At 50.9% G+C, this 24,346-nt stretch overlaps 1 protein-coding gene across 9 annotated transcripts in view; it reads left to right on the forward strand.

Annotated features, from left to right (window-relative positions):
• CUX1 (cut like homeobox 1) overlaps window positions 1–24,346 on the forward strand; it is a 369,562-nt gene that overhangs the window by 235,777 nt on the left and 109,439 nt on the right. The gene's annotated exons all lie outside the window — the stretch shown is intronic.

The following is a 24,346-nucleotide window of genomic DNA, read 5'->3' on the forward strand; positions in this document are numbered from 1 at the left end:
CCGAGATTCCAAAGTGGACTTTACGCTGTCAGCACAGAGCCCGACACGGGGCTCAAACTCATGGAACCGTGAGATCACGACCTGAGCCAAAGTTGGACACTTAACCAATGGAGCCACGCAGGCGCCCCAAAGATGACCCTCATCTTATTCTCTGTGTACCATGTGCGCGTCAGCATGGTCACAGGTACGTCATCAAGAGAGAGACTTTGATCAATGTACTAAATCAGCACGAGCCTTCACCTTGACGACAGGTGGATGAGGTCTGAGTAGCACAGGGCTTGGACCCTGACCATTGACATCAAGGACACTCTGGCAGGACAACCGAAGGAACCTGGTGGCTTCTAGGAAGAGAGACGGAGCCACCTAAACCACAAGAGGGCTTCAAGAGGAAGCCTGACAGAGGCCCAGCCTAGAGAACGCACACCAGTCCCTGACCCAGACCCTGGCCACGCGTTTCTGGCTCTCTGCGGGAGGTCTGTGACCACGCAGATCACCGTGACGCAGCACGTCTCCTCCAGTGCCTCCCCGCTCCCCAGGTGGCAGAGGAGATGTGATCGGATGCACGCCGACCGGTCGACAGCCCTTTGGAAGGGAAGCAGGAGGGCTGGGAGAGGCGAGAGATTCTTCTTCCCACGGACCGCCCCCAGATCGGTGAAGATCAACCCCTTTTATGTGACACAGTATTTTTTTTTCAACGTTTTTTTTTTTTGGGACAGCGAGAGACAGAGCATGAACGGGGGAGGGGCAGAGAGAGAGGGAGACACAGGATCGGAAACAGGCTCCAGGCTCTGAGCCATCAGCCCAGAGCCCGACACGGGGCTCGAACTCACGGACCACGAGATCGTGACCTGGCTGAAGTCGGACGCTTAACCGACTGCGCCACCCAGGCGCCCCGACACAGTATTTTTAATTACAAAAGTCCTGCCTGTGGATTATACCAAATTTAGAAAATTTTAAATGGTTTTAGAAAATAGAGGTCATCAGGCGTCATCTCATGATGCAGACATAACTTGTTAACGCCCTGGCATATTCCTTCCGGTCTTTTTTTCTAGACCGTGGTTTATTAATTCTGTTGTCTTTTACAGACGGCATCAGATGGATAGGCACTTTTCACTTCTAGGCTGTTGGTTGTTTGTTTTTTGTTTTACTTGACATCTAAGTGTTTCTTTTGTGTCATTAACCATCCTTCAGAAACTAAAAGCGGGCAGTGCGGTATTCCATCAAATAGGTGTGCCGTGGGATAGTTACTTGTTAATTTCCCTGTTGTTTGGGAGCCTGATTCATTACACTGCCCTCCTCGCCTTGCAGGTTAAAACTAGAACACTCCAGACACGCTCCGTCTTTCTGTGCCTCTTTATCCTGCCAGTGGCTGTCGCATTTTTAGGTGGCTTCCCTGTGGCATCACCAGACGGGAGAGTCTGGACTCCCAGAATGCTCCGAGGGCTCCTGCGGCACTGGCCTCGCCACCAGACTGCTGCTCTGTGACACTGATAGACGTCCCGGCCTCCTCTGGTCAGTGGGCGGTGGAAGGGGCTAGGCCTGTTGTCAGGAGACCCTGGGTTCCGGCCCCAGCTCTGTCACCGGTGTGGCCCCTCAGAGTCCCGTCCCTCAGCAGTAGCTGTGTGCTCACTAGTAAAACGAGCAGATTGGGCTGGATGACAACGGGCGACATTGAGGAACCTGCTCCCTTTTTGGCCTCTTCACTTTATCCGCCCACTTGCTTCCCAGAACCTGGATCCCCCATCCTGTGTGCCACCTGGGCCCCTGCAGCCTGTTTGTGGAGTGGTCTCCAGGGAAGAAGACACTCTGGGAGGAGGAGGAGGAGAGCCCCGGCCTCAGGCGCTCCGTTTCTGTGCTCGGGCCTGAGTTTCCTCACCAGTGGAATGAAGTAATGCCCATAGAAAGTGCCTGCCGTGGTATCTGCACACGGACCCTCGGCAAATGGGGCTCGCGGTCACCACCACTGTTGCCCACCAGGCCCCTCGCGTCCTTCCTGGCCCGTCGGAAAAATGGTGGCCGAGTTCCCCCAGCCTGAGGTCTTTCCCAACCCTGAAGGGCCCCATCCTTTATCTGTGTTGACCTTATGAGAGTCGGTGTGTCTGTGCCTCTTGGTCCACGTCAGCACGCTGTGGCTGTGGGAGTCATCGTCCTAAGGGACTCGTAGCCAGTTACCCTGTGGGCGCTGCTAAGGCGGGGGTGAGGGGGGTGGGGTGCAGAAAGCTCCGAGCACATACTATTGCAGAGCTGTTGATGCCTTAACCTCTGGAGGTTCATAACCGCCGAGCAGCTCTGCTGAAACCTAAATGCCACACGTGCGCAGGCCCATCTCCCGACGCGAGAGCAAGTCGTTCGCGTGTGGTCCCTGCCGGTCGCGCATCGAGGCGACTCAGACTCCAGGAGACATCTCACCCCGTGTGGCTTGGAGAATTTCAGGCCTCTCTGGGCTGTCGTAAAACAAATTAAGAGAGGTGCCAAACATCTGGGCACCAGCAAGGATGTCTAGGGCTCTGGTTTGGGGATATGGTAAAAAAAAAAAAAAAAAAAAAAAAACTTTTTGGAACCGGCCTTAAGAATGAAAAGTTTCCTATAGGAGAGTAAGAGCGAGCGAGATAATTGAACTCATTGATTTCCTTCACGGCCTGTTTGCCCTTTCATTCCCTTCCTGAGGTGCTGTTTGTTGAGGAATGTCTCCAATTGCCAGAAGGACAGTGGGGTGTCTCCTATTTCCCCGTCAGCTCTCCTTTCAGCCAGAGCCGAGTTCCGAGGCGAGCCTGCGATATGAATTTTTAATGCAGAACTTTATAGCTTCACTGTTGCAGCCTGGCTGCACTGCTCTCCTGAGCTTTCAGATTTAATGCTCTGATGAACAAGCAAAGACTCAGGGCATTCAGCATCAGTGAGAATTAACCCCCAAACGACCGCACGTGCGCCCTCTAATTTCCCTAAAGGCAAACCTAAAGGAATCGGGAGGGGGGAAAAAATGAAATGATGTGGTGTTTGGAAACTTCTCAAAATAGCCTGGAGCACTAAAGCAGCCTACTCTCAAAATTTTATTAGCTAGCATATATTTTTACCTTTTCATTTATCTTTTCAACGTTTGTCCTCACTTTGATGGACTTCTGCGCTCTTCTCGACCCTTAAGAAAGCTGTACGATTTTTAGGATTTACCGAGCAGAAAGATTACTGGACACTCCCATTTTTCCCTGGGAAGCACAAGTGTAGTTAGAAATCCAGAATCCGGGGGCACGTGGGTGGCTCAGTCTGTTAAGTGTCCAACTGCTGATTTCAGCTCTGGTCTTGATCTCAGGGTTGTGAGTTCAAGCCCTGTGTTGGACTCCACTCTGGGCATGAAGCCTACTAAAAAAAAAAAAGGGGGGAAGCGAAGGGAAGGGAGGAAGGGAGGGAGGGAGGGAGGGAGGGAGGGAGGGAGGGAGGAAGGAAGGAAGGAAGGAAGGAAGGAAGGAAGGAAGGAAGGAAGGAAGGAAGGAATTAACCAACCATCAATAATGGAAAAAGTACCACTTACATCAAATGGTCAGTTCTGTGTGTAGGCATATGATTGTTTTTTTTGTTTGTTTGTTTGTTTTGCTGGTAGCTCTGTATATTAGTGAAAGTTTTGAAATTAAGGATTTGTTTTAGAAAACGCTGTCTGTAAAAGTTGCATGAGTTTAAATAAGTTAGAGAAGGGTGGAGTTTTCAGTAGGTGGTGTCAGAATAATTGGCTAACTATGTAAAAGACAAGAGTCAGAGCTGAGCCCCATCTAGAATCAAGTCTAGATGTTTTGAATATGTGAGTGTAAAAAAACGTAAAAACACTAGGAGAAACTTCAGATGGCTACTTACATGATGTGGGGGTGGGAAAAACCTTTCGAAGCATGAGGCCAAAGGTGGAAATCAGGGAAATTCACAGCTTTCTGTGAATTGGTTGATTGATAAACTGACAAAAAATATTTGCATTGTCTATGACAGATATCTATCTATATATAAAGAGTCCTGACGGAGCAATAAGAGAAAGTTGAGAACCCCAGTAGAGAAAGCTCTGTATTTTCAGCTCCATCTCCTTTCCAGACAGTTCTTTCATGGGCATCTCAAATTCAAGTGACCTCACTGTCCGTGACTTCCCTGAAGACAGCTTTTCTTCCCACTTAAGGCAAACAGGGTCCTCCTTTTTTCCAGAGACAGAGGGTCCTTCCTGCCTCTTACCATCCCTGCTATCTAACCCATATTAATTCCACCTCCTTGAGACATTCTGCATCCCTCCCTTTTCACTATAATCATTTGGCTCACTTTTCGTCTCTTGGCCCTGCTACATTAGTATCTTCCCAATGGATCTCCTTGCTGCCAATTTCTCCCTGGACTAATCCATCCTCCAAGTGTCTGCTGAAAGTATCTTCCTGAAATGTGAATCTTATCCTGTTAAAATCTGTCCTCCTTAAAATCTTTCCATGGCTCTCTCTTGCCTCTGCTGAAAAATCATGACGTAGTGCGCGAGAGGCTTCGCGAGTCCGCCCGGCCTTCACCGCCTCATTTCATGCCGAATCTGATGATCGCTCCCCTTGTAGAATCTCGGGCCTTTCCAGGCTCACCGTGCTCTGACATCCCAGCGCATCGTCGCCAGCCTTTCTTCAGAAGCAGATCCCTGCCCCTCCACATCCCGTTCCTGTGCCCACACTTACCTGCACCAGCCTCTGCGTGCATGTTAAGAGGGGATCTGGTCTCTCCCGTTCCAGGGAGAGGATTCCGGGTGGGAGGGGACCGTGAATTTGGGACCCCCCCCCCCCCCCAGAAAACATACATCTTTATTTTCACTAACACCTGACTATGATGTAGCATTTCCTTCCCTTGCAAGTGAGGTCAACAAACCAGAAATAAGAGGGGCGCCCGGGTGGCTCAGTTGGTTAATCGTCCGACTTCGGCTCAGGTCGTGATCTCAGGGTTCGTGAGTTCAAGCCCCACATCAGGCTTTGCGCTGACGGTGCAGAGCCCGCTTGGGATTCTGTCTCCCTCTCTCTCTCCCTCCCCGACTTGCATTCTCTCTCTCTTAAGGTGAATAAATAAACTTTAAAAAAATTAATTTAAAAAAAAAAACAGAATAGGAACCTGTGACTTGGTTGCAAGTGGAAATCACATTTTCCATCACATTACAATTGTTGTTGATCCCTCAAATAGCCCGTGGTTCTTAGAGCCACCACAAGATTCCTTATTTCATGCTTCGATAAAAAACGTTTGTTACTATCTCCTAAATTCGGGTATTGTTTTAAGTACTGTAGTAACTGCACTTTAAAATAAGTGTTTTCCTTAGTAAACATACATATTTTTAAAACATTCTTCTAGGAAGAGGTCCATATGCTCTTACTAGACTTTCGGAGGGGACCACGGCACGAGAGAGGGTCAGCGTCCACATGAGACTGGCAGCATCCCGAGGGCCACGACTGGTGCCGCCTAGTGCTTTGCCCTAGAACTTCGCACAGTGCTTGCCACATTACGTGGGCTTTTAATAACAGTCTGTGTGGCTTTCATCAAACCCACCCCTCCCAGCCACGAAACAGTTGGGGCTGGAGGAGGTATTGTCCGCATCCGTACACGCACAGTTCTGATTGTGCCTGACAGACCCTTCCTCTAGGGATGGTGGATGCCTGCCTGACCCCCTGGGTGTGCACCTCACGTGCCCGGACCCCTGCGGGAAGAAGCAAGGTGGGGGTTATCTTGCCTCGCACACCATTAGCATAACACGGGGCGTGAATGGAAGTGAGCCACAGTCAGAGAATGTGCATCAGAAAGTCTGTGGCTGATTTTCCTAACGAGGGGAAGGTGTAAACGTATTTTCATCTAAGCTAAAAGACCTTCCTCCTTTCATCAAAATCGAGGCATTACCCCTCACACGCCCATGTCAGGGGTTATTTTGAACATTGATCTACTCAGTAAGGATCTGCTGGGGTGCCTCTTGTGTGCTTGGCACTTACGGGCACAGGGAGCAGCCTCGGGGCTGTCTTTACACTTGCTCCCCGCGTCCCTGAGAGGTCCACTCCCCGCCATCACCTTAAGTCCCAGCCACACGCCAATGACCCCCGCATTCCTGTTTCCGGCTCAGACCTCTCCCCTCCCCTCCAGGCTTGGCAGCCATCCTTAATAAAGACATCGCAGGCTTCACCCAAAGTCAAACTTCCGATCTTCCCATCAAACCTGGCAAGACAGCCGCCGAAGGGATCCCGTCACTTTGCAAGTTGGCCATGGCACTGCTCACAGAACCTGGAAAGGGCCTCCTGTCTCTCCAGGAATCCAAGGTGGTGGGTCCTTCCAGACCTGCAGCTTGCCACGCAGGCGGCCTTCTTCCCTCCTGGCAATCTCTGTCCTCTCGTCCCTTTTCATTTCTCTCCTTCCGGCACTGCCTTTGTTTCCTGACTTGCCGACGGTCTCTCTCCTTGCTAGAATACAGGTTCTCTAGTCCTGTGATCTCATTTGCTACTGTGTCCCCAGTGTCCCAGAACAAGGCCTGCTCGGTCCTCACAGAGGTTTTCGAGTGAATGACAGCAAAGCCTCTGCTCTCCTGGAGGCCATCTCCAAGCAGATTGCCATGTAGTGAAAGTTTGGGTGGGGTCAAGTGCCAAGTGCTGCTGAGAAAATTAAAGCAAGTTAAGGAAGGCGGACGGCAGGGAGAGAGCCTGGCCGGCTTCCACGGATGGCCAGGGAAAGCCGCTTGGTTGCCAATGAAATGTAAAAGCCCGGAACGGGGGCTCCATTCTGTGTGTGTATCACATCCACCCCCTGTGTGCTTCACTCGTTACTTGTCTTTTAATGTGGACATTTATGCAGAGATGACTTAAATGGGGGTCCTTCGACCCGGCCCCAACATGAGGAGGCTCATGCTGAAGGGTAGAACTCCCCTAATACGTTCAGATCAGAAAATACAGGGTCCAGGTGTCTCCTAGAAGGACAGGAATGTACGGTGGGAGGGAGGAGTGGAACACGTCTGTGCCTCCGACGCCGTGTAAGATCGTCGACCTAGCTCCACCCCAACTCCAGACGCGTTGGAATTCAGTGCCCTGCCCCTCATCACGCAGGTCCTGGACCCCTGACCTTGACTAAGGTTCCTCGGAGGCGTGGTTAAACATGAGCTTCCTGGGCCGCATCCCGTAGTTCTGACTCAGTGGGTCTGGGATGGGACCCACAGCTCCGGGGCCCTCCCACACACGTGGCATCTGGTGACCACACTCTGGAAAACTCCAAGCCAGTCATTCTGGTTTAATTGTCATTTTGGGTTTGAGGAAAGAGTTGTCCAAATAACGATAAGGGAACCGTGGTGTCTCCTCCGGAGCCCCTCGTCTGTGCCCAGGGCTCGGGCGCTTCCCTTCCCGGGCCCGCACCGTGTCAGACTCGGGTGTCTGGTCGTCCCATCCGCCGTACCGGACCAGGAGCTCCTTGAGGGCTCGCGTCTGGGTTCCGAGGGTCTGTGACCGTGCCTGGCACCCAGCAAGATGTCCATCAGCGTTTGGATAATCCATGAGCTGATGTTCCCAGGAGGAGCAGACACTTCTCCACATCATTTCGTGGCCTCGCCCTTAGGATTCTCCTAGTCACAGAGTCCCCATACTGGAAGGTCTAAAGATGCGTGGAACATTAGCGTAGCGTGAGAGCCAGCACGGGGAAGGGGCACACACGTGGGTGATGGCCACGGCTGGCTCTGTGACGGGCGGTCGGCTCCCTGAGGCTCTGCCGTGCCATCTCTGGCAGTCCTTCGCGCTTCTCCCACTGGGGAGTCCCAATGCCAAGTGCAAAAGTAGCAAAGGAGGGCTTTTGTGATTCATAATTCTTTTTTTTTTTTTTTTTAACGTTTATTTATTTTTGGGACAGAGAGAGACAGAGCATGAACGGGGGAGGGGCAGAGAGAGAGCGAGACACAGAATCGGAAACAGGCTCCAGGCTCTGAGCCATCAGCCCAGAGCCTGACGCGGGGCTCGAACTCAGGGACCGCGAGATCGTGACCTGGTTGAAGTCGGACGCTTAACCGACTGCGCCACCCAGGCGCCCCGTGTGATTCATAATTCTTAGGACGCACAGCCAGGTGTAGGTTCGAGCCTGGCGGCGGAGTTCACTCGGCGGCCTGTGACAGCCCCAGGGTCCTCGTGACGCCCGAGCGCTATGAGGGGCTGGTCGGGGCGCGACGTGTTGCAGGTAGCAGAAACTCTTCTGCTTCTGGTCTTCTGGAACATATGTGCGCTCTGCTTGCTAAGTTAGTCTTCTGTTACTCAACGAACGCAGAAGCCCCTTCTGCACTGCTGTGGGGAGATCGCCAACATACATAATTAAGTGGAAAACGCAAGGTTCAGAACCTCGCTCTTTTAATGTGCTCTGTGCGCTTGTAAATTCAAACACCGGCTCTAAAGGGGGACCTGGGGGTAGGGAGAGAGGCACTTTTGAGGGGGATCTGGGGGGCGGGGAGAGAGGCACTTTTGACCGTACCCTTTTCTGAATTTTGAGCCTCCAGTTGAATGAGAACCTATCTGGTCAGTCCTTCTGTGCTCGGCAGGCCGGACCCACGTTTAGCCCCATCTCTGTCCAGCTTCGACTCCATCACCAGGATAAACGAAAAAGGACTTTGGAACCCCCTGTGTGAGCTTGTGTATCTTTCAAGCAGTTCGTACTTCTCTACCGAAAGCTTAGTTAAACGTGCCCGGCAGACCCTGTGGAGAGGAGGCCCGAGCACGCGCGGCCCAAATCTGGGGGCTCACCCGGTTCTACTTGCCGGTGAACAGCAGGCACTCCGCCGTGGCCTGGGTTCCGTGGCCCGTGAATGGGTCTGCCTCCACGTGAGCTCCCAGGAGTTAACTGGCGTAAAGTGTCCGGTGGTCCCTCTGCCAGGGTTCAGGCAACAGTAGCGGCCGCCATCATTACTAACACGTCTGACTTGCACCGGGCCCGTCTCTGTTGTTGGCGGTGAAATAACTAGCCCTCTTAATCGTAAGAGATAAAACCTGAGACGTGTTTTGTCTCCGCCTAACCAGTTTTCTTCTCAAAAACAGACACTTGGACACATCTCAGATGCCCACGGCAGTGGGCACGCGCGTACGACCGGGCAGGCTCAGGACATTCCACTTGGTGTCTGTCCTTTGTTCCTTTGGCTTGACATCATTTCCAGTTTCTGTAACACCTCATCTGCCCATCTGTCATTTCGATGGCAAATTTTTATTTTCTTCTCTCGACGCATTAGGGCTTACGTACCCGGGCCTGAGTTGCAAGCATCTCGGTTTGGGGTTTTCACAGTGACTTTTTGTTTAGAAAAACAGCTCCTTAAAATACGTTTCAGAAAGAGAGATCATCAGAGGGAAAGAGATGCCGTTTTACGCTTTCATAGGATGTCGCTCAGCAGAGGAAGGGACCGCTGGCGCGGCTAAGTTTTCTCCCCTCCCCACCCCCAGCCCAAATTTCCGAGGTGTAAGCCCAGAGCTCCAGTCGGGCCTGGGGAACAAACACGACTTGACTCAGACCTCCTGTGCCAAATCCAGAACATGAGAGGTGGGCTACAGTGATTCCCACCTCCTCCCTGCCCCGCTAGGTGGGACCTCGTACGTGTCGAGCTTTCTATGTGGTAGCACGGAAGTCAGCACATTCCCGTCTCCTCGTTGACTCCGTTTCGTTCTATCCCAAGAACATGACTACAGTGGGAACAGGGGGGTGATTCTACAGGTATTCTGGATTATTAATTAGTCACATTTGTAGAGACTTTTACCTAGTAATTGATGTTCTTTTATTTCAGTTTTAGTGATTTCAGTGTCCAGAGGTATTATATCTAGTTTATATGAGATGGGTCCCATCAAGCTTATCGTTAATCGTTTTCAATGTGGTTTCAATAATAGAAAATGGGCTTTCCTTTCTAGTCCATTTTCTGAGTATCATTTTATGACTTATTATATCTTCCACCTCTTTGGAATTTGTTCTAGAATATGAGGGTGAGATGCGTGTCTGTTTATTGTTCTTCATGTGAATATCCAGTTTATTCAATAGTGTGGACGATCCCTTCACCCAGTATTTAACACTGGGCAAATCAGGGGTAAATTGCATACGTATCTGGACTCCCGTCTGGAATGGCGTTCTGTTGATCTAGCTTTTCATTCTAGTAAGCACCATGCTGTTTGCTAATGTCTCTCTGTTTTCTATTTTGATATCCTGTACACCCAGTTTGCTGTTGTTGGAATTTTTTTGTTCTTTTTGTTGTTGTTGTTTTGGTTAGTTTTTGGTTTTTGGTTTAAAAAAACCTTTGGTATTTTGATCGCCTGATTTTTCTGTACACATCTTGTCATTTCACCAAGTTTTCTAAATCAGCTTGGGAGCTGAATTTGTGTTTATTTACCTTTAATCCAACTGCAAGTTAAGAAGCGTTGTCATTAACTTTGCCATTAGCATTTTGTGATTCGATTTTCTACAAGTGGAATTTATACCATGTTATTTTAATTCCCACGTGTTTAATACCTGTATCCCTGTTGTAGACGAGATAGAGCTTTCGTTTTCTGGATGCTTCTTACTGGTACGTGGGAGTTTCATCTTTTGTGTGTGTGTGTCTTTACCAAAAACCACGGGGTTCTGCTGAATTCCTGGGTTATCTCTGCTCATTTACTCAAGTGAATCCCTTAGATTTGGTGAGCAGGTGACTGTGTTACCCACAGATGGGGACTTTGCACCCTTTTGTGAGAACCGGTTCATCTGATCCTCCTGGAGCCTCTTGGTTCCGAGGATCTGTCCTGATCACGCTAGGCAATCTCGAGACTTCCCCATTTCAACTCAACCGTGACCTGGTTTTCAGACTCCACGTGACAGGAACCCCCGAACTGTGCCATAGGCTCCGAGTGGCGTAGGCCAAACTCCAGTAGGATTATGTTCTGTGTACTGTGTCTCTTTCCATTTTTATATTACATATTTTATAGATTTTCCTGCCTCCGGACTTAAGACAAGTGCAGGCTTGTTGTGTTTTATTATTTACTGTGCCTTTTAGTGTGACTTACTTGTCTGGAAAGTTATTTTCTGCATAGCATATTGGCTGCTGTGGTTCAAAACCATACCTGGGCCTTTTAAAGACATCTCATCAAGGTTCACCTTCTGCCTCCAAGTGGGTTTCTACTGCATTTTGTTAGATTTGGCGTTTTCTTCAAATACGTATTTTACGTTTATAGGTGAACTTGGCCTGGTTCCATTTGCTGATGTGACCCTTCTTTCAACATTTTCCTTTATTGTGGATGCTGGACTTTTCTCCAATCCTTAGTATCTGTCATATACTCTCTGATCTATTTAAGGAATAGGGCCAGGAAGCTTAATTGACTCCTGGAGTGTCCCCAGTCCTCCAGCCCAGCCCCACTCTGTGTCTCCTTTTCTTACTGGAATCTTATGTCAGATGCAGAACCGTAGAGCCCTTCTGAAACCTTTTAAAAAAGAGCATCCATTTTGTTTTTAATGTTTATTTATGCTTGAGAGAGAGAGAGAGAGAGAGAGAGAGACAGAGCGTGAGTGGGGGAGGGGCAGAGAGAGGGAGACACAGAATCCGAAGCAGGCTCCAGGCTCCGAGCTGTCAGCCCAGGGCCCGACGCGGGGCTCGAACTCACGAACTGTTGAGATCGTGACCTGAGCCGAAGTCGGACACTCGCCTGACTGAGCCACCCAGGTGCCCCAGCATCCATTTGGTTTTGATTCTCTTACCAGACTGTGCGTAATTACGTGACACATCACACATAGCAGCAAGTGACAGCACACTGCATTAACCTTTGCCGCTCCCCCTGCAATGAGGCTCACTCTTGGATGCGGTACTCTTGAGCCTACAGACTCCAGCTGTGAATTCTTCCAAGTTATTTGGATTTTCCAGAGATTACCTGCTATCTTCACAAAGCAGTGCTATGTAGCAGGATTATTGACTAGAAATAAAAATCCTTTTTTTTTTTTTTAAGTTCATTTATTTTGAGAGAGAAAGACCGTGCGCACGCACGAGCAGGAGAGGGCAGAGAGAGAGGATCCCAAACAGGCTTCCCACTGTCAGCACGGGGCTCGAACCCACAACCAGTGAGATGCAGGGCTCGAACCCACAAACTGTGCGATCATGACCTGAGATCAAGAGTTGGGCACTTAACCGCCTGGGCCTCCCAGGTGCCCCTTTTGAGTCTTCATTGATTAAGGAATCTCTACATCCGACATGGGACTCAAACTCACGGCCCCAAGAGGCACCTGGGTGGCTCAGTTGGGTAAGCGTCCGACTTCGGCTCAGGTCATGATCTCACAGTTTGTGGGTTTGAGCCCCACGTCGGGCTCTGTGCTGACAGCTCAGAGTCTAGATCCGCTTCCGATTCTGTGTATCTCTCTTTCTCTCTCTCTTTCTGCCCCTCTCTCTCAAAAATAAATAAACATTAAAAAAATTAAAAAAAAACAAGTTGCGTGCTTCTCGGACCGAGCCAGCCAGGTGCCCCAATAAGAATCCTTTGTTCTCTAGCTCGTGGTAAGTACTTTTCACAGACTTGAAGCATGCCAGGCAGATGCCAATGGGTGACAGACATAGACAGATAGGCTCTTACCATTAACATTGTTTTCACTTTCACTAAACTCAGGGATTTATCATCTGGGTACTCAGGGTCCTTCTCAGAAGGGTTGAACCTGGGGAGCCCCCTACCCTGTCATTTGAAAAGCGACCAAATCCAATTTCCTGTCCGGAATTACAATGGCATTGTACATCAGCGATCACAAGCATAGCTGGGCCGAAAGGCAGCTTTTTGCTGCACATGGTCTTCCTGATGGCAGGGCCTCGAGATAACATCAGCTGAGGTTTTCCAACCATGAGCATGTGAAAGAGGGTTTGGCTTGGCTAATAAGCATCCCTTCCAAAATCAATTCTGTAATAAGACCGGGAAGGTTGTTTGTTTAACGCAAAATTGTCATCATACCTACCTCCAAAAAGGATTGCAAGTGGCTTTAACACAACCCACAGAATCACTGAGGCTCTGAGGGTGGACCCTGGGAGTTCAAGGGTAAAGCTCTATGGGGAAGATACTTTTAAGGCTCGGATTTGAATAAAAAGGCTCGACTACTCAGTAACCCGACGTGACTAAGACCTTCCATACATAGGGTTTTTAAAGAGTTCCGTATTACTGTGACTGATGTACTGTTTGCTTGGCTACGAGGGAAAACTTTATGTTGCAATTAACCTTTCTATTTTTTTCCCCCGCGTCTAAGTATTGTGAACTTCCTTTGTGGTATTTTAGTGATTAGACAGGATGGAGGGTGTTCTTAAAGATTCATGGCCAAGTCCGATGATGTCAGAATGAAGGGAAGGGACGGTCTTCGTGGGGCCAGCAAGTCTGGCCCCGTCTGAATTGTTTGTCTAACACTTCACAAGGAGAATAGGAACCGCTGAATTATTCATTTTCAAGTTGCCCTAAAAAAGGCACTTACGCTGCCGAAATGCAGACTTTTGGTGCCAGCGAGAGGAAGAGGAAGGATGCAGTCTTTCCTGAGTGTGCTGCGGCCTCGAGTTTCACTTCCCAGCCCCGCAGGGCGCAGGGCGGAGGCAACCACCAGCTGGCTGGAGTGCGGGCCACTCGAGGGGGAGGGGGTTGGGGACAAACACCAGAGGGGCCTCCGCAGCCTCCAGTGGAGCTGAGTGTTGGATTTGCTGGGGAAAGACCAGGGGGCCAGGAAGGTTTGCAAGGAGGCCCGGGCCTGAGATGGGCCTGGGGAAGTTGCCTGGGCCTTGGGCTTGGAGGTGAGGAGGGGGAGGGAGCCGAGAGTAAGAACCAGGGTGCAACTGGAGATCTTTTTTATTCTTAGCTTTAGCTTCTCTGCCACCAAGCCTTCTCTTAGCGTTTCCTACCAGGTAGTACTTAGGGGAGAGGAGGGGTCATTAGGATCCATTACACTGAGGAATGAAAGCAGGGCTCTTGCCCTAGGCCGGCCGCTCACCGGCCAGCTCCTCTGTCACTCCTCCACCCTGGGCCTCAGTTTCCCCACCTGGGAAGTACGAGCAGTTTTCTCCTGTAGGCCTGTGGTTCCCACTGGCCGCGCATGCCCTGTACGCGGAGACAGGGGAAGCAGGGGCGGTGGCAGGAATCCGATGATTCTCTGGAGCAGTCCCTCGCTTGGCCAGCACCTGTCGGCGGTAGGCAGGGCACCTGCAGGTCAAGTAAACAGGGAAAGAGAAACGAAATCTGCCGGGCGGTTCTAGAAGAGCTAGGCTCAAATGGGGGAAGCGGTGCTCCAGCTGCTGGAAAGTTGCGCTGACAGATTCCACGCTGAATATAGTGCAGAAGACGTTTAAAATGTGTATGTGAAAAGTGACGTAACAGCGGGCCCTCCCCAAACATTTTTTTTAAAGTCTGAAAGCAAGCAGGCAGCAACCTGGGTCCTCAGTGCTGCCGGGATGGTCTCTGCCGAAGGGCCCTCGTACTGATGGTGCCGCTCCTGGGGGGCAGGGGCACTCAGTGAGCGGTGAAGGGTGCGTGGGACGGGGGCGTCCCCCCCCCCCCCCCCCCAGAATTCGTTGTCCTCCCGTTCTCTGTTCTCAGCAGTCTTTTTTTCTGTATCAAAGACAAATACTCATACGTGACGTTTCAATCATGTTTCTCTTACGGAGTTCGTTCCTCCCCTTTGCTGAGGGAGTCCGTTAAGATTCTGGGAGGTTAACTGACTTCCCCAAAGTCTGCAAAGCGCTGAGTCTGGGCAGAGCCAGACTTCCAGCACAGAGGCCCGCCCCCCCCCTCCCCTACTGTGAGTTGCTTTCTTTACTTATACTTTTTATTGGGGAGGGGGGCATTCCTTTTTATGTTAAATTTCCCACACACAGTAGAGGACAGGACCCCGAGGTTCCTGTCATGTAGTTGTGGCCACCCCGTTCATGGCCGCCTGTCTCGTCTGCCTCCTTCCACCCCAGTTTTATCTTGAGGCTCTTCCAGAATCCTTTCCCTTCACTTCTAACTGTTGTAGCATATATACGTCACATAAAGACTCCTTTTGTGTGTGTGTGTATGTGTGGTTTTTTTAAGATTTTATATATTTTTTAAGTAACCTCTTCTCCCAACATGGGGCTCGAACTCACGACCAAGAGTTGCACACTCCGCCCACTGAGCCAGCAAGACGCCCCTAGACTCTTCTTTAATGTAACCACAATACTATCACCAGATCAAAAGCTAATTTCTTAATGTCATCAATACTTAAATTTCTAGTTGCGCCCAATCCCAGATGGTTTGATTTTTTTAAATTTGTTGGACCCGGGATTCAAGTAAAATCCAGATGTTGGAATTGGTTGGTACACCTTTAAGCCTCGTTCATTTTCCAGATCGCCCTTCATCCCTTTTCCTCTTCCCTGCAATCTACCTGCGTAAAAAAAACTGGCTCATTTGTCCTGAAGAGTTTTCCCACGGTCCGGATTTTGCCAGCAGCGTCCCCGGGTATAGCCGAGCGTGTTCTTCTGTCCTCCGTAATTCCTCTAAGTGTGTAGTTGAACCTGGAGGCTTGATCAGATTCAGACTGGAAATTGTTGGCAAAAGCCGCTTCATGGGTCGGGTTGAGTACCTTGTAATGTTCTCAGGTACTGAAAATCGGCTGAGCGGGAAAGATCCTGTTTTTCACGCACGACAATGAGCCTGGGTATGTGCGTGGTCTTGGTGGTTTCCAAGCCCTTTTCCGCTCCAGCAGAGCTCTTACTTTATCCTCATTCCAGCTTCTTTGAGAAAGGCCGTATTATTCCTGCTGAGCAGATGGCTGTCAAGCTCAAAAGTCTGCCCAAGGTCAAACAGCTAAAACGGCAGCGGGGAAGAATTCGAGCCTGTTTGCTCTCCTGGCCACACTCCTGGGCTTCTCCAGACCACAGTTTCCCCCATTTTACCTCCAGTACCTCCATCCCACTTGGGACCCCCGGGCCCTTGATTTGAGGAGAGAAGAGGATGTTCCTATCCACCCTGCTTCCGGCTGCTCTGAGGGCAACAGTGTTTCAACTCGAGAGAAATGACAAGAGGCATCCAAAGTTTAATCCCGACACTTATCCCAAGAGGCTTTGGATGGTCTCGGTAGCAAAAGCAGAATGAATTGTGCAATCGCATAACCTAATTCTCGGCTACAGCTGTCCCACGTCCCTGCCCAGAGATGACTGAAGCCTGAGTGACAGTCACAGGCTGTTTCTGATCACACCGAGGGTCATACACACTGGCGAGTGACCGGCCTGCCGGAGCTGTCCTTGTCGGTTTGGCAAACCTTGTGCAGACCACTTCGTGGGTCAGCTAGAACCAGGTTAACCTAAAGGAGGGTTTTATTTAAATCATTTCATGAAACCGAGTCCGCCAAAGAATGGGGCAAGAAGGGAAATTTTCTTCCCGTTTGGGATCGACAGGAGGAGTCTAACTGAAATTGATTTTGTTACTTGTTGTATCGTTTAAATTTAAATAGAATGGTCAGGAAAAAAACAAACCAATTGTGGTTAATTTCCGTGTAGGCAGAGGTGATGCTCTGGCCGTTTCACTGCCTCGACACGATTTCATTTCCAATAAGACTAAAAACCACTGTTTCCGGAAGGTTTGACCTGGAGGTTAAGCGCTGTGGCCATCTCTCTGCTCAGGCCCTTGATTTGACTGGGGAGGGATGGGTCCGCTCTGGAGTGACACGTTTGATCAGAGGCTTGGAAGGGAGCCAAGTGGCTTCTCCCCTGCCCTCCGATTCTGCCAGAGCAGAGATAGCTTAACGCCAGTGGAACATGAAAGATCGGTCTGGTCACACACAAGACGGTTGTCCAGAAAACCTCTCCCCAGAGAACACTCTCCTCCTCTCCACTTGCCCTCCCAGTCAGTGTCTGCTGAGTCCCGATTTATGCCCAGCTCTGTGCCAGGCACACAGATACGCAGGGAGCCAGGACGACTGGCCCTGCCTTGGGGAACTCCCGGTCTAGTAGAAAAAGGAAGCCTAACTCTGGGTCTTTGCATATTTTTTTTCTCCAAGGAGATTGTTGTCCCTTTTTGCAAAGGCTATGAAAAGTGCCAAGAACTTAAGTTTGCAAAAGCAACTTACAGACTCTTTCCTTAAGAGTCATATTTACATGGGGCGCCTGGGCGGCTCAGTCGGTTAAGTGTCTGACTTCGGCTCAGGTCATGATCTCATAGTTCATGAGTTCAAGCCCCATGTTGGGCTCTGTGCTGACAGCTCAGAGCCTGGAGCCTGCTTCCGATTCTGTGTGTCCCTCTCTCTCTGCCCCTCCTCCACTCACGCTCCGTCTCAAAAAATAAGTAAACGTTAAAAAAAAATAATAAGTCATATTTACAGTTTGATAAAATACCCCTACACCCTCTGGTCTTTTTTGTTTTGCTTTGAGAGAGAGAGAGCTCGAGTCAGGGAGAGGGGCAGAGGGAAATAGAGAGAGAATCCTAAGCAGGCCCCACACTCAGCTCGGAACCCAACGTGGAGCCGGAACTCACGACGCTGGGGTCATGACCCGAGCAGCAATCTAGAGTCAGACACTCAACCGACTGAGCCACCCCGGCGCCCCAACCGTCTGTTCTTTAAAATACCAGCCCACCGGCTGCTGCCTGTCAAGTGCCAAGAGGACTTCACGTAACACACAGATGTCATCGTTAATTTGCATGTTGAGTCAACCGGTGTTTTAGTGTGCACCTGCTGTGTTCGCTGAGATTATAGCGGTGAATAAATAAGTGATCGATATATGAATAAGATACTTTGAGGCCAGAATAAGTGCGATAAAAATAAGGCGAAGGGACAGTGGGGAGTGGGGCTGCTGGGAGGCCTTTCGGAGGACAGCCACTAGAGCTGAGACCTGGGTGGTGACTGCAGCCATCCATCAGGACCTCAGCAGAGGGGACAGCTGTAGGGACAAGCATAGTCCCAAGGAACAGGACTGAAGAAGCCATGAAGTGTTAGTTAAATGAGCTACAGAAGGAAATTTACATGGCACGCGTGTTGCTGGCAGGTTTCTCTGCAAGAAGGATGAACCCCAGCAAGTCTCTTGGGTTGGAAGACTTGGTTGTTTGAAACGTGGGAAATGTGGAAAAGGAGCCCAGGTGTTTATGGGAGCAGGTCTGCAATTGGCTCTGTTCCCTGCAGGGTTGGGGCCCCTGAGGGGATGAGGGGCCTCTGGCCCAAAAGACAGACCTCATTGGGCCTCATTTGGACCTCACTGGGAGGGAACAAGCCAAAAAGAAGCTCCTGGGATCCATGGTGCCAACCAAGGCTGACTGGTGGCCAGCAGACTAGATTTGACCACAAACTGCCATGGGAATGCAGTGGAGGGAAGGGCTAGTCCGGGCAAAAGAGGCCACGGACCTCATGGGAGGGGAAGGGCTGGACAGACCCTCCCCGAGAGATGGTGGCCGGGGTACTGCTGCCTGGGGTTAGTGGGCGGCGGGTACAGGCACCCCAGGGCTCGTGTGCCCAACGACGGCATGCAGGCCGTACAAAGGGAATTTGGTTTGGGTTTTTTAAGAGCAGCGGCATCAGGGCACCTGGCTGGCTCAGTCGGTAGAGCACGTGACCCTTGATCTCAGGGTCACGAGTTCGAGCCCCACGGTTGGGTGTAGAAATTCCTTGAAAACAAAATCTTTAAAAAAAAAAAAAAAAAAAAGCAATACCGTCAAATCTGTTATGACTTCACTTTGGCAAAGATAAGACAAAAGAAACTGCAAGCAAAGCTCCTACGTAAGTATTTATGAAAAAAACACTGAATAAAATATCAGCACGTAGAAATCAGGAACACATAACCATGTGATACACCACAAACAGGGGCAAATAACTGTCAGTATAATTTACCATTTTAGCAAGTCAGAGGAGAAAACCCACTTAATTCACTTCATAAATGCTTAAAAGGCACTTAATGAAATCAATATCTGTCTTTTATTAAAAAGTCTTAATAAAATAGGAACAGTTGGATATTTCATTAACAAAATAAAAACACATATATTTAAGGTCCACAGTGAGCAACGCGCTTAACGGTGGAACATTCGATGCATCACCCTCAAAGCCAGACACCAGGCGGGGGTCCCCACCGCCGCCTCGCTATGTCACGTGGTTCCGGAAGCACAGGCCACCGCCACCATCCGAGGGAACGAAGAGAGATAAGAGGGCAGGAGGAGACCGTCCTGTCACATGCACGTGAGGGACAGGACACCCCAAAAGCCCAAGAGAGCAACCAGAAAGCCATTCACGAAGTTGAACCGGCATCTACCGTGTTATGAGCCTTTTCTCTGGCTGGAAGGCTGTTCCACCCTCTGCCCCACCGTTCTGTGCCCGCAGACACCTCTTTATCCTCCGGGATGTAGACCAGATGGCCCCTCACCCGTGAGACTGTCCCTCCTCCTGTCTGCAGAGGAGACACGGTCCCTCGGCGGGCTATTACTGTACCAAGTTACATCCCAAATCATTGGGGCCTCTTCATGTCCCTGCATCCACCCCCCCAGCTGAGTAGGCGGTGACAGGGTCCTAGTGGGTGCATATTTCTGAGTTCGTAGGACGGGCAGGGTGTGTCCTGTGCACTAGCAGTTAAGGCAGACGCCATTAGGCACTGTGCACTCGGCACGGGGACATTTGTGTCCCTCTCCGACGGGGCACGTAGAACGTGCTCAGTAGGCGTTGTTGAGTGGAGATCCCCCACACTTGAGTCCGAGCGAGTGGTGCCCGTCCCGGAGGAGGGCACGGTGCCGCCTTCTCTGGGCACAGCCTTGCCCCGGCTTGTCACACGATCCTCTGCAGACCAGCCTTTCCTCTCGGCGGCATCGGATGCCTGTGCCGTGCACAGGTCCTCAGCTGTGTGCCCGCGCAGGGGCAGGGAGAGACCTTTCCTGAGAAATTCTGCCCCCAATTTAGGGAATTCCAGACCACGGCCAGGAAGCCTTCTTCCGCACCTGGCCCTCTAGCCACCTCTTTTTCCCTTTCCTGCGTGTTATTTCTGAACCCAGGCCGGTGAGCCCCACTCCTGTATCTCTGCCTCCTGTGCTGAGAGAGCCTGGCCTGGGTGACCAGTGACTGACCACCTTCCTGACAGCGGAGGCCAGCACATGCAGCGTCCGGGTGGAGGGGGAGAGTCACCTTGTTAAACATCCTACAGCTTTTTAAAGTTGCATTTGCGGGGCACCTGGGTGGCTCGGCCGGGTGGGCACCCGACTCTTGATTTCGGCTCAGGTCGTGATCGCGCGTTTCACGCGATCGAGCCCCGAGTCGGGCTCTGCACTGACCACACGGAGCCTGCTGGAGATTCTCTGTCTCTCCCTCTCTCTCTCTGCCTCTCTCCTGCCTGCACTCGTACTCTCTCTCTCAAAAAGTGAAAATGTGTTTTTAATTTTTAAAGCAGGGAGAATTAATCTTTAGATACTTCTTCTGGTGTCCAAGAATCTTACAGTCTAGTGTTGAGACTACTGGCTCTTGACTTGGGTCCAAGAAGACATACTGATCTGAAGGTTGCCCCGGACGCTTTTCCAACTGCCCTGTAGACACGCTTTGTTTTAACAGCTCCCGATGTGGTTGTGATTCTTTGCCGTTGAAATCTGTGCCAACCTTGCCCTGATGCCATCCCTTAGCGCTTGGGGAGGCTAAGTACGAAAGTAAATACGGAATTTCTGGTGTGGGTATAGTTTGTCTTCCGTCACTGACCGCATCCCTTCAAGTTCCTCATAAAAGTTGTGTGCTAGCCCAGAGAGGACCCTGAAATGATCTGTGGGGAATGGATTGGACGAACTGCACATTCTAGGCCTAGCACAAATTATCTGCTTTGTGAAGTCAGAGCAGAACGTAACGCAGTACAGGTTAGTAGGTCGGTGAAAGCTGTTTTGTCAGCTCGTAAAAAGGTGAGAGAACCAAATTTTTATAAGAAATAGTTTTGCTCGGCAGACAGTACATGCGGCTATTATGGACTTTGGAGGAAATAAATGATTTTAGGCTAATGTCGGGTTCCAGACCCTGACGTGGTCGGTGAGCCTTCAGAATGAAAAGGACAAGAAACCTCTGGAATACCGTTGACACTCGTGCCGTGAAAGCACATGCCATTTCGCTCATTACTGTGCTTTTCAGATAACATTTCTACTTGTGGTATGAACCCCTGGGCGTTTTCCTAATACTTACTGCTGAGGGCAGTGTGTCCGGTAGGATTAATTTTGTTGGGGGCTGGGGGCAGCCATTGGGAGGGGAGTAGACTTGTAGGCTCAGCAGCAGTTGTGTCCTCAGACGAGACCAGCACACGCATCCGAGAGCCGGCCATCTTGGTCCTCGTCTACAAATGCCAATGGCCACGCTTTCTGTCTTCAGAAGCCCTGACCACACATCAGTAGCCAACTAGTTGTGTCTTCTTTGCCCTCTTAAGAGGTATGCCTCTTGGAAAAGCCAATCAGGAGCCTACAGACTTGTAAAATAAGAATCCGAACCTTTCCTCACCCCCGGCATCCCTGGTTCCTTCCATTGTCTCCTCCTGTGGTTTCGGGTCCATTCTGTGAATGGGAACCTGTAGCAGCCAGGCCCCACTGTCATCAGGATACCTGGTATTGAATAGCCACCACCCCCCTCCCTACTTGTTACCAGCAGAACTCAGTGTTGTGATTATCATTTGAAAGCTTTGGAAATCTGAGAGCTGCTCACAGAATGAAAGGTAAGTGAGGTAGTTGTTATCAGGTTCAATATTTTGGTCCATTTAGCGGTTGCTTAGTAACCGAGGTGAAACTGACCAGAAGATGGAAAAAGTTGAAATTCATTTCCAGGGATTGCCGCAGCCTGCCAAGAAGGCACCTTCCTGTTTCAATGTGACTAATCTTTCTAGAAGTGACTTGAAATCTTTTGGAGATGATGCACTATTTCCTGGATGTTAGGTATACTAACGAATATCCAAAACTATTCGCTTTCGGAGAAGAGATCCAGAGAGTCTGCGTTTGTGAGGAGGTTGTCAAGTTCCACCCACGTCCCCTAAACCAAGCAGGATCTGGATGCCACTTCCCAGCCCCCACGGGTGCCAGCCTTACCCATCCCTGCCTGTAGGTAAAACCAGGCCCCTGGGAACCCCTCTGTTCTCTAGCTCCAGTGTGTATCCGACCCTGAACCGGCCCCTTGGCCACTGGCAGCGGCCAGGTGAGAAGTGAGGAATGGCTGAAAACAGGCGACGGTGGCCCAGTGACCCCCCCCCCCCAGGCAGCCACACGTCTACCCTGTGTCTCCAGACCCCCAGGACTGGGGAACTGCACCCAGGGGGACCACCGCTCCTCTTCATACGGCTTCCCTCTGAGAATTAAAGTGGAAGCCCTGGCCGGAGACTTCTCCTGGTGGAAGGGAGTTACCAGTGAGGGCTCTGGGGGCCTGGAGTCATCCTCTCCCTACACACACGGCAAAAATGCGTTGAACCCCCGCCATGCACCTTTCTGCTCCAATTCACCTTGAGAGACACACAGCAAAGCCCGCCCTCTCTCCTCCCTCCACCTTCCCTGCCAGATAAAGAGTAGCTGGTCCTCCAGGGGTAAACAGCCCCAGAGGAAAACACCCCTCTGGAAGACCAACCCCCAACCCAACAGTGTATCCGCCGTGTGAAGCAAAAGCAAGGAGTGATCAAAAACCTCATGAACTGGCAACGCCGAGTATGAAGAACAGAATAAGCAAACTAAGGAGCAAATGAGAAATGTTCCAGGGTGGGTGCAGCCACACTTGGGTCAGACCAAAGAACCGGCCGGAAGGCAGCAGGAAGGGCTAGAGAGACGGCAGGTGCAAAGCAAAGGTTGCGGGACGTGGAGACACGGAAGGAGATGTGGGTGCGTGGGAGACCCAGCAGGAGAATTTGGGGAAAACCCTCAGCGGCACGGGCTCAGGACCTGGGCTTCCTCCACCCAGGCCATTCCCCAACCTGATCTGTCCAAGGGAGAAGTGAGGCGTGGTCGCCAGCATAGCTGGTCTGGGTACCCAGCGGCCACGCGTGTCCGTTCTTCTCCCATGCGTGTGCAGCACCCACAAAGTATGCAGGAGCCGTGTCCACGTGTGCCCGTCCTATAGTCCCCGGCCAGGGCCAGATGCTGGCAGCTGTCGGGAAATGGTTGCAGAAGGAGCGAGGGAATGAATGAGCCATGCCCATAGCCGGGGAGATCTGCCGTGTATACCTGAATTTCCTAAGTACATGATGAATAACCGTCTGATTTAAGTTCCAACCTGTGTTTAAAAGTTGGGATTTGCCTGGGGCGCCTGGGTGGCTCAGTCACTTTGACTCAGGTCATGATTTGTGAGTTCAAGCTCCTCGTCGGGCTCTGTGCTGACAGCTCAGAGCCTGGAGCCTGCTTCCGATTCTGTGTCTCCCTCTCTCTCTCTGCCTCTCCCCCTGCTCATGCTCTCCCTGACGTGCGCTCTCTCTCTCTCTCTCTCTCTCTCTCTCTCTCTCAAAAATAAACATTAAAAAAAGGGTTTTAAAAAAAGTTGGGATTTGCCTTGGGAAAAGTTCGCTATTTCATCTTGAACCCAGTGAACTTTGCACATCATCGGCAGGTGGTCAGGATGGCACCTGTCAGTACTGACTGTCAGGCAGTTATGTTTAAGACCCTCAACACTTACATTGGTTTCTTTACCCTCTGTAGTCAGCAGACTCTCTTTTCTATGGCCCTGCCATTTTTCCTTGAGGTCTCGGCGGTTTCCAGTTGAGATGATGTGCTGAGATGTTTCGTAATTTAAGCCACCCCGGCCCGCCCCCTCGTACCCAGCACTTGGCTGCAGGGGCCCCGAGACACTGTCTTCTTCACAGAGCCACCCTAAAAATAGCTTTGTGTCTCTAAGCCATTTTATGAGTTGCTTAGGACTTTTTTTTTTTTTTTTCAGACCGATCTGAAAGCAGGATACTATTTCAAACAGGTTTATAAAGAGCGTTGAACCCGATCACAAGGCATCGGTTACCCCATTCAGGCGGCTAGGCGCTGATACAGTTGCCTGAAATCAGTGTTCCTTCCACTGCAGTCTGGAAAAGCCTCCGGGCCAGAGGGAGCCCAGATGCAGCAAACAGCAAAAACCAGGGCCTGTGTACAGTTTGGCTAACTCCTCGTATTAGGGGTGGGTGGTTAGGGCCAGACGGGCAGGCTTCAGGGACAGAAGAACCCTCTTGGAGCTGGGCCCGTTACAGGTGCCCTGAGCTGCCCCAGGGAGTAGCCAGGCCTGAGGCCAAGCCCTGTGAAGCTCCAGGGATGAGAGTGAAGGAGACCCCGCTCCCAGTGCGTGGGCACCTCACCTCTAACCTGTAAACTCAAAGCCCTGCCACTCCCCTGAGATGGAGCAGCTAGGAGGGGTTGGGAAGTGCTGGGGGTGGGGGCAGAAGCAGATGAGGGTTCCAGGAGCAGAGGGCAAGCCAGGGAGACAGCACAGGCTCACTGTGGGCCCACGAGTG

The sequence above is a fragment of the Puma concolor genome, chromosome E3 (assembly GCF_028749965.1).
Source record: "Puma concolor isolate L17-30 chromosome E3, mPumCon1.1.hap2, whole genome shotgun sequence".
NCBI classification, from domain to species: domain Eukaryota; kingdom Metazoa; phylum Chordata; class Mammalia; order Carnivora; family Felidae; genus Puma; species Puma concolor.